At 58.6% G+C, this 15,859-nt stretch overlaps 1 protein-coding gene across 5 annotated transcripts in view; it reads right to left on the bottom strand.

Annotated features, from left to right (window-relative positions):
- Kcnab2 (potassium voltage-gated channel subfamily A regulatory beta subunit 2) overlaps window positions 1-15,859 on the bottom strand; it is a 70,945-nt gene that overhangs the window by 40,218 nt on the left and 14,868 nt on the right. Inside the window, exon 1 of one of the 5 annotated variants that reach the window (XM_023565767.2) lies at window positions 9,110-9,268. The exons of the other annotated variants lie outside the window; for them this stretch is intronic. The gene's annotated coding sequence lies outside the window, so the exon portion shown is untranslated. Of the gene's footprint in view, window positions 1-9,109; window positions 9,269-15,859 lie in introns of those variants that run through there. 5 annotated transcript variants of the gene reach the window in all.

Raw genomic sequence — 15,859 nt, 5'->3', positions numbered from 1 at the left:
CAGGGGAAGGGTTCTTGGTGCACAGTGACGGGGTCCTGCTCTCCAGGCAAGGGGGGCCTGGGGCTGAGACGTGGCCCCAGCCATCAGCACAAGCCCTGGGAACTGGTTCATGACCGGACACAGCCATGACCAGGATGCTTTGCACACCCAGTGCTTCCTCCCCTCAGACAGAAACCTCCCATCTGCAGGAAGCTGGGCTCTTCCACCCCAAGGTCGGTGCAGCGTGGACTCAGGTTCCCCTGATGTGAGGTCTCCAGGGGAGAGCACGGCTGCCTGTGCGAGCCTGCTGGGAATGCTGGGCACGTGTGTGTGGTGGGTGCCCCTCCGTGGGAACCTCGGAGGAGTGGCAGGCTCGGTGACAGCCCCCACCCGAGGTGCTTTTCGTTTTTCCTGTCTTCCCTCCCTTCCTTCCTTTCTGGAGGCACTGGGGATTGAAACCAGGGCCTTTACACTGAGCTACAACCCTAGCCCTTTTTTATTTTGGGACAGTACCTCACTAAGTTGCCTGGGCTGGGCACCTACTTGTGATCCTCCTGCCTCCCACATTGCTATGATTATAGGTGTGTACCCCATGCCTGGGCCCAAGGTTCTCTCCTTAAGGAACCTCATGTGGAATGCTACAATGAAATGAAATGCACTTCAATCCTTAAGACTAATATAACAGATGCTTGGCTGATACTAACCCATGGTTCCTCTGGAGCTGCAGGGGTGGGATTCCCGGCCCTCTCCATGAGCGCCCCCGGCGCTGGCCTGGCCTGGCCTGCAGGGAGGCTCCTGGGGGACACAGAGGCTTCCCAGTCACTTTTCCTGCTTTCTCTGTGGTCCTGCAGAGCCCCTGGTGCTCTGAGTCAGCGGCCTGATTCTCAGGTCTGCACCCAGCCTGGGTCGCTGACAGACAGGGTCCTGCCACCCCCACCCTGGGACATGGAGTCCCCGTGGAGGCTGAGGCAGGGGGATGGAGCCCAGCCTGGACAATTTCATGATGCAGCAAGACCCTGTCTCAAAATACAAAAGTTTAAAAACAGCTGGGGACGCAGCTCAGCAGTATAGCACCTGCGTGGCAAGCGTGAGGCCCTAGGTTTGATTCCCAATTAAAAAAAAAAAGCCACAGGGGAGGAGCAGAGGCAGGACATGTCCTCTCGTGGGTGTGCAGATCCCAGATCCCTTCTTTGTGGCTCTGCCTAGGTCCAGCTGCACGGCAGGGTATTTGGGGGCAGCTCTCGTCCAGCAAGCTTGAATCACTCACTCTGTGTGCGCTTGAGCTGGGAGGGGACCAAGGGTCTCTAATCCCATGGATGGGGCTGTGGCCCCACACTCACAGGACCACTGGCTGGGGGGGGGGCGGGGCAGGCCTCTCAGCAGGAGTCCTCAGGCCCGAGCCAGCCCAGCGCTGCCCGGTTTTGTGAATAAAGTTTCATTGGCCCATCTCCCTGACCCCGGTTGAGGAGTCCTGCTCCTTTTTCATAGGGCCGATTTGCTGCAACAGAGCCCAGGACCGACAGCGCCTAGGACATTTACTCTCCAGCCCTTTACAGAACAACGTGTGGACCCCTGCCCTGTGCCACTGCCTCCCCCAGTCGTGGGGGGCATTTCCTGGCTCCTCTGCCTTAGTCCCCGCGCCTCCTCTCCTGGCCACTCCTGGCTTTGCTGCTTCCTGTTTCCCCCAGGAAACAAAGCAACTTGAGCCTGGCCTGAGGCCCGCCGGCCAGCCATGCAGCACCCAGAGCACCCAGGCCCTCCTGCACCACAGCCCACCGTGGACGGACGTCTTGCTGGCCTGCGCTTCCTTCTCACAGAGCACAGAGGAGTTAGTGCCCCTCTGTCTCAGGCCCCAAGTGCCATGCCTGGGCTGGCTTCCTTCCCCACCGCGGGAGAGCATCCTCGTCTTCAGGGAAATTCCTCGAAAACTTTCCTTTGTCTGCAGCTCCTCCCGCTTTCTGGTGCCAGTGGACCCCAGGCGGCCCTCTGCCCTCGCCACACTGAGAACCTGCTCTTGCCAAGGCATGGGGCCTTTCTGCTGCCATCTGATGGCACCTGGCGTTGGGCCCAGCAGGACCCCAAATCCTCTGCTCCCCTTGCTCTCTGGCTGCCGATTCCCGCTCATTTCTCTGACCTCTGCCTTTGGAAGCTGCTTAGGCTCTGGCCTGGAACCTGTGCCACGCAAGCCACCCTGTGCTGTAGACCACGGGGCAGCTCTGAGGACCCACACTTGCGGCCCCTCCTGCAGCCCCCTTCCTCCCACAGCCGAGGGCAGGAGCGCCGTCCCAGAGCTCTGCTCAAGTCCCCAGTAATCATCCGGAAGTGCCAGGTGTCTCATGTCGCCTCTCTCCTCCTCCTGGCCCAGGCTCATCACGGGTGCCCCGTGGACCCCTGAGGCGCCTTCACCCTATGCTCTCTGCACAGACTCCTCCTTCTGGGACCTGAGACAGAGCCCACGCTAGCTTGCTCACAACTTTCTGGTGCTTCCATTCAGTCCAGTGTTAAACTCCAAAGCCTGGCCGTCTGCACAGCGGCCCTGTCCCCAGGGCTCTTGGTGCACCCGGTGGTATCATGGCCCTGGGTCGCTCTGCCCAGCCACAGGGCTCCCGGAACACAGCAGATGCCCCGTCCTCAGCTGCCCACCCTCCTCTCTCTCCTGTCTGGATTCAGCCTCCAACCCTAACCTGGGACCCCGCTTTGCCGCTCTACACCCCAGTCACCTCCTCACAGACTCCTCCATGCTCGCCTAGCCCTGATTCGCTCTCCCTCTGCTCGTCTGGTGTCCCCTGCTGCATTATTTTCTCCCCAGTGTTTATCACCTGCTCTGGGAGCTTTGCTGTGGTGTTCCCAGCAGTGGTGCACGCCATGCACACTCAGTCCATGTTTGCCGAATGAATGACAGAACTAGGCTGTCCCTCGGCCTGCTGGAGGTCCACAGAGAGTGCAGGAGAGGCAGTTGGGGCTGGGTGTGTGTGTGACTGTGGGCAGCACACCTCCAGCCAACAGTGACGGGTCTGGGACACACCACCATGAAGCCGGAAAGCCTTCCCTGGGGGTGCAATGCCCGCTCTGTTCACAGGGGTGCTCAGTGCAGCTGCTGATGTGGGGCAACAGTGGCCACTTAGGGAGGTTCTTCAGAGGCCACGTGTACCATTCCTGTCCTTGCCTGGGCTCCAAGAAGCGCTGATCCGGGGAGCAGGCTCTCTCTGAGCTGGCGGTCAGCTCCTAGCGCACAGCCACAGGTGGACACTGGGCTTACTCTGAGGACCACGTCACAAGAAACTGCCCTGTCTCAGCATTCCCAGGGGCCTGGCACATTGGCTCCCCACCTTGGCCAGCTCCAGGGCAGGGGTAGGGGATGGACAAGTTCCTCACAGTTTGCTTTGCATACAGGATGCAGGACCAGCGGAGGGCGACCTGCTCAGAGCCCACCTCCCGGCTCTGCTGTTGCCGCTGTCCAATCAGAAGCGACTGCACCCACCGAGCGGCCAATCCCTGCCGAGCTGACCTCCTAGCGAGGATGCAGTCAATCCCGGGCTGCGACTGCACCGTGCAGGGGTAGGCAGGCAGAGCCGAGCTGGATGTCCCCGGATCCCCTGACACCCCCGAGCTCAGGAGGACAGGGTTAGAACCCCAGGCTTGATGCTGGGGCCCAGGAAGGGAGGGCACGGAGCTGGGATCCAGGCTGAGTCCCGTTCACCTAGGGCATGGTCCGTGAGCGACCTTGAGCAGCTCTCCCCGATTCACACGGGAAGAGACCAAAGCTCAAGTTTTTGGTTTCTCAAGCCTGCCTGAACTTTTCCACAGGATCAAGAGAAGCAGGACAGGAAGAAGCTTGAAGCCCCAGAAGAAAGATATCGAATAAACCCGAGCCTTCAGCCTGGGCATGGCCAGCTGGCGACGCTACGGTGACCACGTGGGGTCAGCGGGTTCACCCAGGGTACTCCCTCTCCTTGCAGCGTATGGTTCTGGAAACTTCCCAGCTTTAGAGAAGTTAAAAGCAGAAGCGCAATAAACACATGTTCTTCAACTTTTCACCATCACCAAAGGTTTACATCTCCCACTAGGCGATCCTGCTCTGTCCACCCTCCATGCGTGCACACACACATGCACATACCCCAAACCACTGAGAAGCAGCTGCCATCTCCTCAGCCTTATCCATAAACACTCCAAGCACAATGTCACGATGCCACCTAAGGTAATTAACTCAGTATCACTCCACGGATAATCATAACTCAACTTGTGCAGTTTCCCACAGTATCTTTTTCAGACTTTTAAAAACCTAGGGTCCAACCAAGGCTCTTAACCGGAAGCAACCCCTCCCCCACTGGCACTGTTTCTCCTCCCCATGCCACTGGGCTTTCTTTGGGAGGTTCAGGCACTTGTCACTCGGACCCTCCCCATGGCTGTCTGACAGTTGACAGAGGTAGAGAGCTCTGTGTCAGGACATGTCTTCTCCGTACACCTCGCTAGGAGGTGCAGGAGGGGGCCCTCCCGCTGTGGGTGCAGCTGGGGCCGATGTGGGTAAGGGTGGCACTCTTCAGGGTCTGGCATGGCTCATTTCCTGTCATTAAGCAAGACTGGCAGCCAAGCCCTGTGGGGCAGTGGGAGTATCCAGGTCCTGGGCAATGTCTCAGTGCGGGCATTTGTGCAACAGCAGCCTTCCAGAAAGGCCAGCTGTGCTGCCAGCCTGAGCTCTGTGGGCAGAGTTAGTGCGGGCACAGGAAGCTGAGTTCCAATGGGAAGGACATGCTAAGCCCTGGCCCCAGGAAGGCTTCATTGGCCCCTCTATCAAGACAAAGACACAGAGCCTCCACCATGTCACTCTTGGCTCTGGAGCAGCTTGGGATTGGTGCTGAGATCGGGGTTGGCAGTTTCCTGGAAAGGCCTCTGGGCGAGGACAGGGCCATTATGCACATAGGGGAGGAGGCAGCAGCCTGGATGCGCAGAAGCTGCAGGTGGTTCTGGGTGGCATTGCTGCTCCTTGGGCCTCAGTTTTCTCATCTGCAGAGTGGGGCACCTGGTCGACAGGACTCTACTTTTCCTGTTATATAAATGACTGTGCTGCTTGGGGTAAAAGGTGTCAAGGTAGGAGCTAACTCTGTCCCTACTAATTCTCTCTGCTTCCTTCCTCTCCAGCAGAAATGAGGGGATCTATGCCCCGCTGGAGCCAACTGGAGCTGCTGGCCCGAGACGGGGAGAGGGGACTCAGTGCACCCAGGAGAAAGCTCCACGGACCGCTTGAGCCAGGGAACCACAGCAGGAGCAGCTCTGCACCCAGGAGTCGAGAACAGAGACACAAAATGCCAGCAGACACCTTCGGCTTTGGCTCGGTGGGGAACAGCACATTCTGGTTCTCCAGTGCCCTGGGTGGCTGGGCTGGCACGGGATCAGCCCAGGAGGAAGAAAGAGATTGACTCGCGGAACCCAGCCCCTCACTCCTCTCTGTCCTTTGCAGGGTGACTTAGTGACCTCCCTCAACACACATACACACGCACAAGCAGGCACACAAGCACGCATGCGTATACAGGCACGCACAACACAAGACAGTAGGTGGAGCACTTGTGGCCCCACCTTCTGCGCATTCATGTGACCTGCTTTGACCAATGGAAAGACAGAATGACAACGTGCCAGATCTTCCCTAGCCAGGCTTGCCCCAGAACAGCTGCCATCCCCAAAGAACCCGTGTGCTGCAGACAGCCCTGCTACACTGCAAGAGCCATGCCACCCAGACTGGCCACCCCGCGATGTGGGGCCGGCCCCCAGGAAGGGGTGGCAGGCACAGAAGTGAACAGGGCGTCTACTTCAGCCCTCCAGGGGGCAGCACTGCTTCGATGCAATCTGTAGCACAGGAGGCTGAGCTGCTCTGCGTGGGGAAGAAGCCGTCCATCTACCTCTTTATCTGGGAGACCAGGAAACATGGGTTGGCCGGAACCTTTCTCTATCCAGTCAGGCCTCTGACCACTTGGGAGAATGCCTGCTCTAAAGCAAGATCTCGCCCGAGCCGATGGCACATGTACTTCTAGGCTTGGTGGCATGCTCTTGGTGACCCAGTAGGACCACTCTAGGTGCCAGGGGAGAGGTCAGGCAACAGGGGGGTCAGGTCTGAGCTTGGGAGCACCCCAGGCTGGAGTCTGGGGTGGTCACCTGTTGGCCGGTAACCACTGCAAACCTCCGTTTCTCCCTCTGGAAAATGGGATGGGAATGGGGGGTGGGGTACACACAGAGCCACACGGCGGGAGGCTGCCACTGGGGCAGGAAGGGCTCTGGCCCACAGCCGGTGTGCGCTGCTCGGAGAGTGGCTGATTGTGGCCACTTTGCCAGAAGGCCCGGGAGGCAGCTCTTGTATGTTGAGTCCCAGGGTCTGCAGGTCTTGGGGTCCTTCGATTCTACATCAACTCCTGCCCTCCTGGCTGCCTCCCTCTCTTCTCTGAGAAGGCTTCTCCTCCTTCCCGCTTTCTCAGCTAACTTACAGGGCATGCAGGCACAGCAGGGACCCTGCAGCTCATGGTGTCCTGGTGGTACCTCTGGGTCTCTCTTCTGTGGCTGTCTAAATTCAGGATCACCCTGGAAGCTCAGCGCCTCTAAAGGCGGGTCCCTAGGTCACCCAGGTCTTCAGAGAGATGACTTTGTGAGTGTTACCTAAGCCACGTGTCAAGGACCCAGTCCTGGTACCAGGGGAGGGGGCAGGGGCATGGAGGGCATTGTGGAGGCCTGCTTCGGTACACTACATCCCCCACACCGACTCACCCCTGCTCACTGACGCTCACCCCCAGGCACATGGGGCCGTGGGACTCAGGAACAGGGTCTCCTGGGACACAGGGAGGAAGTGGGTGCTGTCTGGGGATGAGATTTAACCTCCTACTTAATAAGCTGAAGTCTTCAACTGACACGGTGGCTCCAATGCTGGGACTTCCCCCGGCAAAGCCCTGAAGCATCTGCTGTGACAGCCTTGTGGCCAAAGCGTGGAGCAGCCACTGTGCTGATGGCTCGCTAGGCTCTCAGAGACAGGAAGAGGCGTGGCCTCTGGAAGCCACAGGAGGCGGAAGGGAGCTGCGTGCCACGCCCTTCCCACTCCTCTGCTGTGAGTCAGGATGAGCATCCTGCCAACGCTGGGCCCTCTGGGGGTCAGCTGTGCCAGGGTTGGGGACTGTGCAAAGGGCTCCCTTTTGGCAAGGATGACTGAGGGGCAGGGCAGTGTCCGGATGATGCCACAAGCACCCCTGCACCTTGCCCAAATTGGAGGGAGAGCAGTGTAAATGGAATCAGAGACCATGGGCACAGGCGAGAACCCGTTTTTTTTTTTTTTTTTTTTTTTTCTTTTTTCAACAGAACCTCCAAACTCCTGAGGTCTGAGCCAGAGGACAGAGGACACAGAGCCAAGCTGACACTAAATGGGAAGAGGTCGCATGGCTCAGACCACGGCAGGAGCATCTGGACCTGACCACGGAGCCCAGGGTCAGCCCACTGGATGCAGTATTTGGTAACACATCTCACCAGTGTGTTCATCGTTGAACATTTTCTAGAAAGATCACAGACTGACGCTATTAACCTAAGCTTTTCACAGCAACATTCGAATGAATGCTGGTTTCCTGACCACAGATGACAAACCAACCCTGTACAGAACTCTGGCACAGTTCATGGTCATAAAACAGACTATAGCCAAAAACGTCCCCGCGTTTCAACATAACGTGCAACACAACAAATACCGCCCCTCCCCAACCCCCCAGACCCAAAGGCCTGTCCAGGCACTGTCCCCTGGCCCGGCTCCCAGGGACTGTGGATAGAGATGTCTGCTGGGAGTGGGCGGTGGCCAGAGCTCCAGCCTTGGGATCTGCCGCTGTCCCTCCTTGGACTGGGCTGGGGCTCAGCATGAGTATCCCAGGGAAAGTGACAGCCTTGCCCTATTTTTTTTTGTGGTACCAGGGATTGAACTCATGACTTCATGCTTGCCAGGCAGGCACTTGTACAGCTCAGCTAAATCCCCAGCCCCAGCCTTGCCCTCTGCAGCATTTATGATTTGCATCGGGGTGCAAAGCTACCCCCACGCTGAGACTTCCAGCTTCCTGCCCCTTCCCTCCGATGGCCAGGTGTACTGCGGGGGCCCTGCCCCTCTGCCACAGCTCCCCGCTCCCTCCTACGTCTTGGTGACCACAGGTGGCAATGTACGGTGGCCTACAGGGTTCACCTGGCACCCCCATGCCGGTGCTGCACAGGTGGTAGGAGCTGCAGGGCTCAGGATGAGCCGTGGGATCTGCACCCTGGGCCCCATCTGAGCCCTCGCCTGCTTTGGAAGGGCCACAGTGCTTGGCCACAGCGCTTCTCCACAGTCAGTCAGTCAGTCAGTCCACACCACATGCCGTGCTCTGTGCCCTCCACCTACCACTGGGAAGCTCAGCCTCTCCCCTGCCCTCCCCCATGCTGACCACACCCTGCCCCAGTGCCCCCGGGGGAAGTGAAGGAGATCCTGAGATCCTCGTGTGGTGAGGAGGAGGGAGGAAGCCACTGTCTGCAGGGCAGCGCGGGCTAGTGGGGTTGAACTGCAGAGGGGAAGGGCTTTGGGTCTGCTGCCTCCCGCCATGCCTGGCTCAGTCTGATGAGGACAGGAGCGGACGGGACGTCACAGTCGCTGTCTGGGCTGGAGCCCCGGTGCCTTCTGCTGAGACGGGGCAGCACAGATGGCTGTGTCTCTCCTGGGACCTCCCAGGATGCTCGGCAGTTGCTGAGCCCCACCACCACCTGGGGAGGGACACGGGCACCCAGGGGCTCTTGGTCTCCCCTCTCGCCCCAGGGAAGGAAAGCAGAAGGCATGGAGACCGGCTGGGTGCAGGGCCACCGCGTGTGTGTGTGTGTGTGTGTGTGTGTGTGTGTGTGTGTGTGTGACAGAGAGAGAGGGAGAGAGAGAAAGAGAGAGAGAGCCAGACAGAGAGCTCGTCCTGGTCAGTTGCACAGGAAGCTACATGGGGCCACAAGGGGCCTTGACTGGCAGGTACTATCTGGCTCTAGACTGTGGCTGAAGGCACAAACCCAACACCCTTGGGAGCACCCAGCCCTGCTCTGGGAGCCAGGCTGCTCACCCACCACGCACAAGGTCCAGCCTGGGCCTCACCACCCCGCAGACCCTAGGTACCTGCTCCTGGATCAGAATGGCAGCTGAGACCATGTTCCCGGCGTCCCCGGTGGAAGGCAACGTCACCCCCTGGCTGTACAGCAAGCCTCCCGGCCTCAGGCCCAACAGGAAGTCAGTGTGGTGCTGCCAGAGCCCTGTGGGCGAGCCAGGCACCCCAGGGCCTGTGGGGTACTGGGTGTGGCCTCTGGTTCTGGGGCTGTGACTCAGGCGGGAAGGCCTTGACACCCCAGGCTCTCAGGCAGGAGGTTGGGGGCAGGGAGACTGTGCAGGAGAGGGAAGCACCTGCCAGTCCCCGCCTTCCCACTGGGGGCCTCCAGAGAGGCACAGGCCCCCTGGGGCTGGGAGCCCCATTTGAGAGAGACAGAGAACAAGAGCAAAGGAGCTTCCCTGGGACACCCAGCTCCTCCTGCATGGTGGCACCTGTGCAGTACAAGGCACAGGCCTCTGCACCCCTAGATGGGAGCGCTGGGGGGGGGCAGTCAGCCAGCTCTGTGCATTGGGTTGGGGCGCACTGTGGGGCCCCCTGCAGGATCCAGATATGGGCAGGACCATGGAGATAGGAAAGAGAGGAAGAGAAAACCTGGTTGGTGGTCGGTTGGGTGTGGTAGGAAAGCAGGGCCCTGGGAGACAGGGGGAGGAGAGGGGGAAGGAAAGGCTGGAGGGGAGCATGGAGGCCGGCGGGGTGTGGGGGGGTGGCGTCTCATTGAGCCCAGTCTGGGCCACCTTGTCGCAAACACTTTACGGAAGGCTGAGGGCCCGATGTAAAGTACAGCCAAGGCCACTCTCCTAGTCCAAGCTCTGGCACGGAGCTCTCCGCAGCTCTTTTGATTTAACTTCCTGTTTAAACTTTGAGGCAGGGTTTCCCTAAGCTGCCCAGGTGGCACTTGTGATCTTCCCGCCTCAGCCTCCCTCAGGGCTGGGCTTCCAGGTGTAGGTCACTGTGCCTGGCTGGACGTGGACATCTTATCCCCACCCTGCTCTGCGGTCCAGGCACAACAGGCCGGCCTCGAGTCTCAGCTCCGCGCCGGGACCTCAGAAGGCGATCGCAGTGCTTCTGCTTCTTGGATAAAAGTCACTTGGAGCAGGGAAGGCAGGAGGCTGTCCCACACAGGGACACCGTGCTGCTCGTCACATGTCTGACGAGAGGCTGAAGTCCAGCACACGGCAGACCACAGGACACGGCTAGAACCTAGGCCAGGCCTTGGGCAGACATTTCTCCAGGTGGTACAGAGGCAGGGCAGCAGCGGGTCCATACCGCACCGAGAAGCCACTTCGAGCCTCAGGAATCCCAGAGAACCCATTCCAGTGTGACATGGAGAGCCTCGGTGTACAGTGTCCAGGCCCCTCTGGAACATAACAGTGACTACGGGGAGTGGCAGTGCACGGTTGTAATCCCAGCACTCGGGAGGCTGAGGCAGGAGGATCACCTCGAGTCTGAGGCCAGCTTGGGCTACACAGTGAGTTCAAGGCCAGCCTGAACCTCATAGCAGACCCTGTCTCCCCAACAAAACAGCCCAAAAGAAAACATAAAAATGCATCTGCCACATGACCCAGCAAGGTTACTTCCAGCTGTACATGCTACACGACCTAAAAAGCCAACAAGCCGAGTGTCCATGGGGAGACGGGAAATCGCTGAGGGAATAGACCACCTGTGGTATATCCATACAGGGGAATATTACTCACTCACAAAGAGAAGAGCAGGACCTTGTGGTGCCTGCTACCACATGGATGAACCTTGAGCATCTTAGGCTATGTGGTCTACGCCAGTCCCAGAAAGATAAACACAGCACGGCTCCACCTCTGGGAAGTACTCAGGGGCGCCAGTGGGATGGTGGTGCTTGGGCAGGGTGTGGAGAAGTGTTTGGTGGGGATGGAGCTGCAGTTGTGCAAGATGAAAGGAGGTGTGCGGAGCCCTCGCCGTGGTTCTCCTGGCTCCAGCTACTTCTCTGTAGCAAGTGAGTGTGGAGCACGTTTGCTTTGATGTAACTCAGGCCTGCTTGAGCCAGCTCTGTGATGGGGTCACGTGCCCCATGAGCCACCGGCAGGACGAGGCTCACACAGCCCGGATCCTCCTGAGGGGCGGAGGGGCTCTGGAGCATGCGTGGTCCCTCTGCTCGGTCCCAGCACTGCTGCTCTCAGCGTCTCCAGCCCCGGGCAGCTCCACAGAGGAGAGGCCACATGGCCATGTGATGGGATGACAAAGGGCCTCTGCGGGCAGACGTAAGATGCGCTGGATTGCAACTCCTACGGGGGACCCGCTTCTGGTCCCTGGAGACCAGGAGCCCATCGGGTCACTCTGCGGAGTGTGACAGGCTGTGGGCATCTGAGGGCATCCGGCTTTGCTGTTCCCCCTCCCGCACTCTCATCCTCCGGGTTTCTGCCCTGGGCTGACGCGCTCCTCTCCTGACGCTGGGCAGTATCTCCATGTGGCTGTCACACCGGCTCCTGTGGGCAGCCGTGGTCACTGTGCAAGGTGAGGCTGAGATCAGCCTGCTGCTGGGTGGACAGCACTTCCCGCCGCCCCTGCCCGAATCACCCAGAGCCGGCCCTTCTAGAGCTGTATTCCCAGATGGCAGAGGCACCAGGAACCCAGGGCTACTCGAGTCTGGGTCGCTGTCTCAAGGTGAGTGAAGCCAGGTGATCTCCGTGCTTGGCCTCAGGCAGTGGATAGCAGTCAGCAAACTGCTGGGGCTCTGGAGCCAAACCCAGCCAGTCTTCTGCAGCCCCTGAGCCAAGGGCAGTCTTCATACTGCTGAACCAGTGGAAAACAAAGCCAAAAGGAGGAAATTTCAGTGCCCATAATGAAGTTTTGATGGCATAGGGTCACACTGGCCACCGAGAAGCACCAGAGACGGCGGTTCCCAGAGCAGACAGGGACTCCATGGTTGGGTGGCCAAAGTGTAGGGTCAGTTCTGAGCGAGGATTCTCCCCTTGGTGCACAGCTTCCTGCCTGCTGGGTCCTCATGTGGCAGAGAAAGAGCTCCCGGTCTTCCTCACAAAGCCACAACTCCCCTCGTGGGGCTCCACCTGCAGCAAGCAGCTCATCTAACCTTGATGGAACTGCAAAAGTCCCACTTCTCAGCGCCATGGCACAGGACGGGGCAGAACACAGAAACGCAGGCCACTGTCTGTGCTGCTTCGATACTACAGGACAAGGGAGAGTCCAGAGGCTCCTTGCCTGATGACGGGGCCACGTCCCCAAGAGTCCAGCGTAGTCTAAGAGGTCACGAGCTGATTGCCCGTTTGACTCTCAGTTCGACCCATCATACAGATTGAAACTGTATCCCAGGCCACTGGAGGTCGAGGCCAGCACTGCCCGTAAGCCCTGGACAATTATCCGCCCCCGTCTCCTGTGAAGGGTGCACCTCCAGGTCCGCAGTTCCTCTCCACTGAGTGCCCCACGTTCAGGCACCCCAGCACCTGGCTGTGCACCACACACACCTTTGCTGAGTCACACCCCTTTTCTCCTGCACCCCACGTCCCCGCCACGCACCCGTCTCTGTTTTCTGGGCCCAATTCCAAGACTGTACCTCTGTGTTTCAAGGAGGCGGGGCGACCCATCTCCACGCGTGTTCTTGGTCAGGGGGTTTTCACTCAGCCTGTGTGTTGGGCTGAATCTCCCGTGGTTTGCTGTCTTGCCGGCCAGCTTGGGGATGCTGTAGTTTTTCTCTTGTGGGATCACAGCCTTCTCTCCGGGGATTTGGCATGCTAATCCACTCTAATAACTGATACCCAGCAGGCAGACCGTTTTAGCAGGCTTGATGGGCAGTATGTGGCCCGGCCCCGCTCAGAACATCGCTCTGGGGGAGGAAGGCGAGCACCCAAGGTGCTGTCCCCTGGGGCTGACGTCTGCTCAGAGGGAGTACATAGCAGAGCCAGCCTGTGTGGTGCTGGCATGTGCTTAGCAGTGTCCCACTGATACTCTATGCAAAATCTCCAAATGCTCAAAACAAGTCTACATAAAAAGGCTGCATCTCATTCCGTACCAGACTCTGTGGTCTATCGAAGAATCCTGCTAACGGCTCCGGGGTGGATGGGATGCCACAGCCCGAGGTCTGAAATAGCTCCACTGTGAGTCACAGAAGCCGAGGGACAGCAGGGCAGCACCAGCCCATCGAAGGGAAAGAGACTCCTAAGAGGGGCGTCCTGTCTGGGGGCTGGGGAACACAGCAGGGACGGCAGCTGAGCAGGTGGCCTTGAGGACTCTGCTGGGGTCCTGGGTGTCTGCCACTCTGACAGCAGGTGGCAGGTGGGTGCTTCTGGCAGGGTGCACTGTCTCCCTGCATGGTGGGCTGCACAGCTGAGCAATGACTCCATGTCCCGGTTAGAAGAGGTTCTTTGCCAAGGAGAAACCGAATCATTCAGTGTCTCTTTATTTCCTGCAAACAACTTTCAGTTCTAAAGCTGTAAATCAACACTGGTCTACAAAAAACGCCTCCACACAAGACACCCAGAAACAGGAGCTGTTAGTGCTCATGGTGCTTCCTTAGGTCACTCAACCACGGGACCAGGGCCCAGCAGGCCCATCAGCGTTCGAACATTTTAGTCAAACCGGGGGTGCAAACGGCCAGACACGCCCTGTAAATTCTAGGATGAGACTGTGTTCCAATAACACTTGACTTACAAAAACAAGTGGTGGGCCAGATTTGGCCCCTGGACTGACCCTGATCTAGCACATAAAAAAAAGTCACATCCACCATAAGGAATTAGGATGCCCGTGGAACTTGCCGCTCTTATGTACCTGGCCCTCTACTCATGCTCAAGCCACATGCCTGTCCATCTGGGGGAACATCTAAGTCTGGAAGGGAAACCTTTCCAAGGCAGAGAGGAGCTGTGCAAGCCAGGTGACCCCCACGCTGCTCACGGGGTGACCGGGGACCCTCCCTGGGGGCCCCGCGTGTCCCCTGCCTCGCTTGGCTGTGCTGCTAATTCAGGTTTCTTGTCACATGGTGGTCTGCTTAATCTCTTCCGGAGTAAGCACCACCAAGATGTCTTCCAGCCGCTCTGTGACGCTGCGCACCGAAGAGCTGAGGACAGCTGGCCGTGCGACTGAGGCGGTGCTGCTAAACCGCACTATTTTGGGAGATTCTTTTTGCCTCATTTATTTTTGATGTGAGTTGCTCATACAGGCAGACTGTGTGTTCTTTCTCTCTCCTGTGCTGGATTAAATGAGTGCAGTATTTTTAAACCCTGCCTGTGCTGTCTCCTGACCAGTGCAGAGAGCCAAGTACCTGGAGAGCATCAGCCCCGGAGGGGCCACCCGCTTCTCCGCTGTAGCCTGAGGCGTGGTGTGCAGCCCCAGTCTTAGCAGGACAGGGATTTGCCTTCGTGGGCGCAGGAAGTCTGTCCTGGAGGAAATCGGGTCTTTAGGGCCAAAGCCCTAAAGGTCAGACTGGCTGGGTCCAGTGATGTCCAGGAAAGGTGGCTTTTTTTTCCTTCTCTTCAGTACTGGGGATTAGCCTCACTGCCCCAGGGCCTCTGCAGTGAGCTACACTCCAAGCTCTTTATAAAAACTGCAATTTTGGGGCTGGGGATTTAGCTCAGCAGCATAAGTACCTGCCTTGCAAGTGGGCGGTTGTGAGTTCGATCCCTGGTACCAATAAAAACGAAAAAGACAAAAAAAAAAGACCTGCAATTTTTACATTTTGAAACAGAGACTCGCTAAGTTGCTTAGATGGGACTCGAACTTGTGACCCTCCTGTCTCAGCCTCCCAGGGTGCTGGCATTGCAGGCATGTGTCACCACACCTGGCTCATTCTTGCCCCAGTCCCGTGAGGCCATGGCTCTCATTAGCCACAGATGACAAGTAGGGAAACTGAGGCTTGCAGAGGTGAGGTCAGTGTGTCTGCCTGAGCAGTGTTGGCTGCCTGAGCAACAGTTCTGGGGGTCCCTCTGCTAAACCACAGACCTGGGTGTCAGCAGCAAAGCCCGGGGACAAACGGGCATGGGTAGGGGCTTCCCAGGAGTGAGCCGACTCATCAGGAGACTGGTACCATCCATGTTGGAGCTGGGCAGCTTGGCTCAGGTGGAGGAGACAGAGGGGACTAGGGTACATGAATCTGGCACGTGGAGGCCTCGGGCACGGCTGGAGGCAGGGGTGCAGGTGGCCCTGGGTTCTCGAATACCTGCCTGCTGTCATCTCTCCAGATAGGGTAATTCCCGCGTGGATGAGGCATGTCCCAGGGTGGAGAGGTCACTGAGGTCTTCTCTCTGGGCTCCTCCTCCTCTGTTGTGTCACAGGACCTTTACAGGTGCAGCTTCCTCTGCCTGGAGGCCCCTGACCAACTACCACTGCCCCAGGGAGGCTGTCCCCGAGGGCTCTGTCCGTCACTTCACTGAGTTCTGTGAGGGCTGCTCACTTGATTGTCCCCCACCAAGGTCGAGCCTCAGAGGATGGCAGCAGGCTCCATGCCATTTCCTGCTGAGCCCCTAGTGCAGGGACAGGTGACCCCCTATCACTTGGTGACCCCCCGAATGCCTCTGCTGAGCATGAGCGGCCTGCCAGCCTGCTCCGGACAAGCAGATTTTTGCTGATAGACAACATAGACTCCAGCATGAGGCCAAGGCCCAGCAGAGCGGAGGGAAGTTGAGCAGCAGGTGGCCGTGTTCCTGCAGCTTCCCTAGGAGCTGGCGTCCTGGGCCTCCGAGCCTCCTCTAGGTCTGAGAGCTCTCAGGGTGCGGCTCAACGCCACAGTCTCTTGCCTGGTTACTGGCAACCCCTGGGCAATGTTGGCTCACGGAGCGGGCAGG

The sequence above is a fragment of the Cavia porcellus genome, unplaced genomic scaffold (assembly GCF_034190915.1).
Source record: "Cavia porcellus strain 051 isolate PalLab524CR breed Dunkin Hartley unplaced genomic scaffold, mCavPor4.1 scaffold_25, whole genome shotgun sequence".
In the NCBI taxonomy this organism is placed as follows: Eukaryota; Metazoa; Chordata; class Mammalia; order Rodentia; family Caviidae; genus Cavia; species Cavia porcellus.
This window is presented reverse-complemented; position numbering and strand designations above follow the sequence as displayed.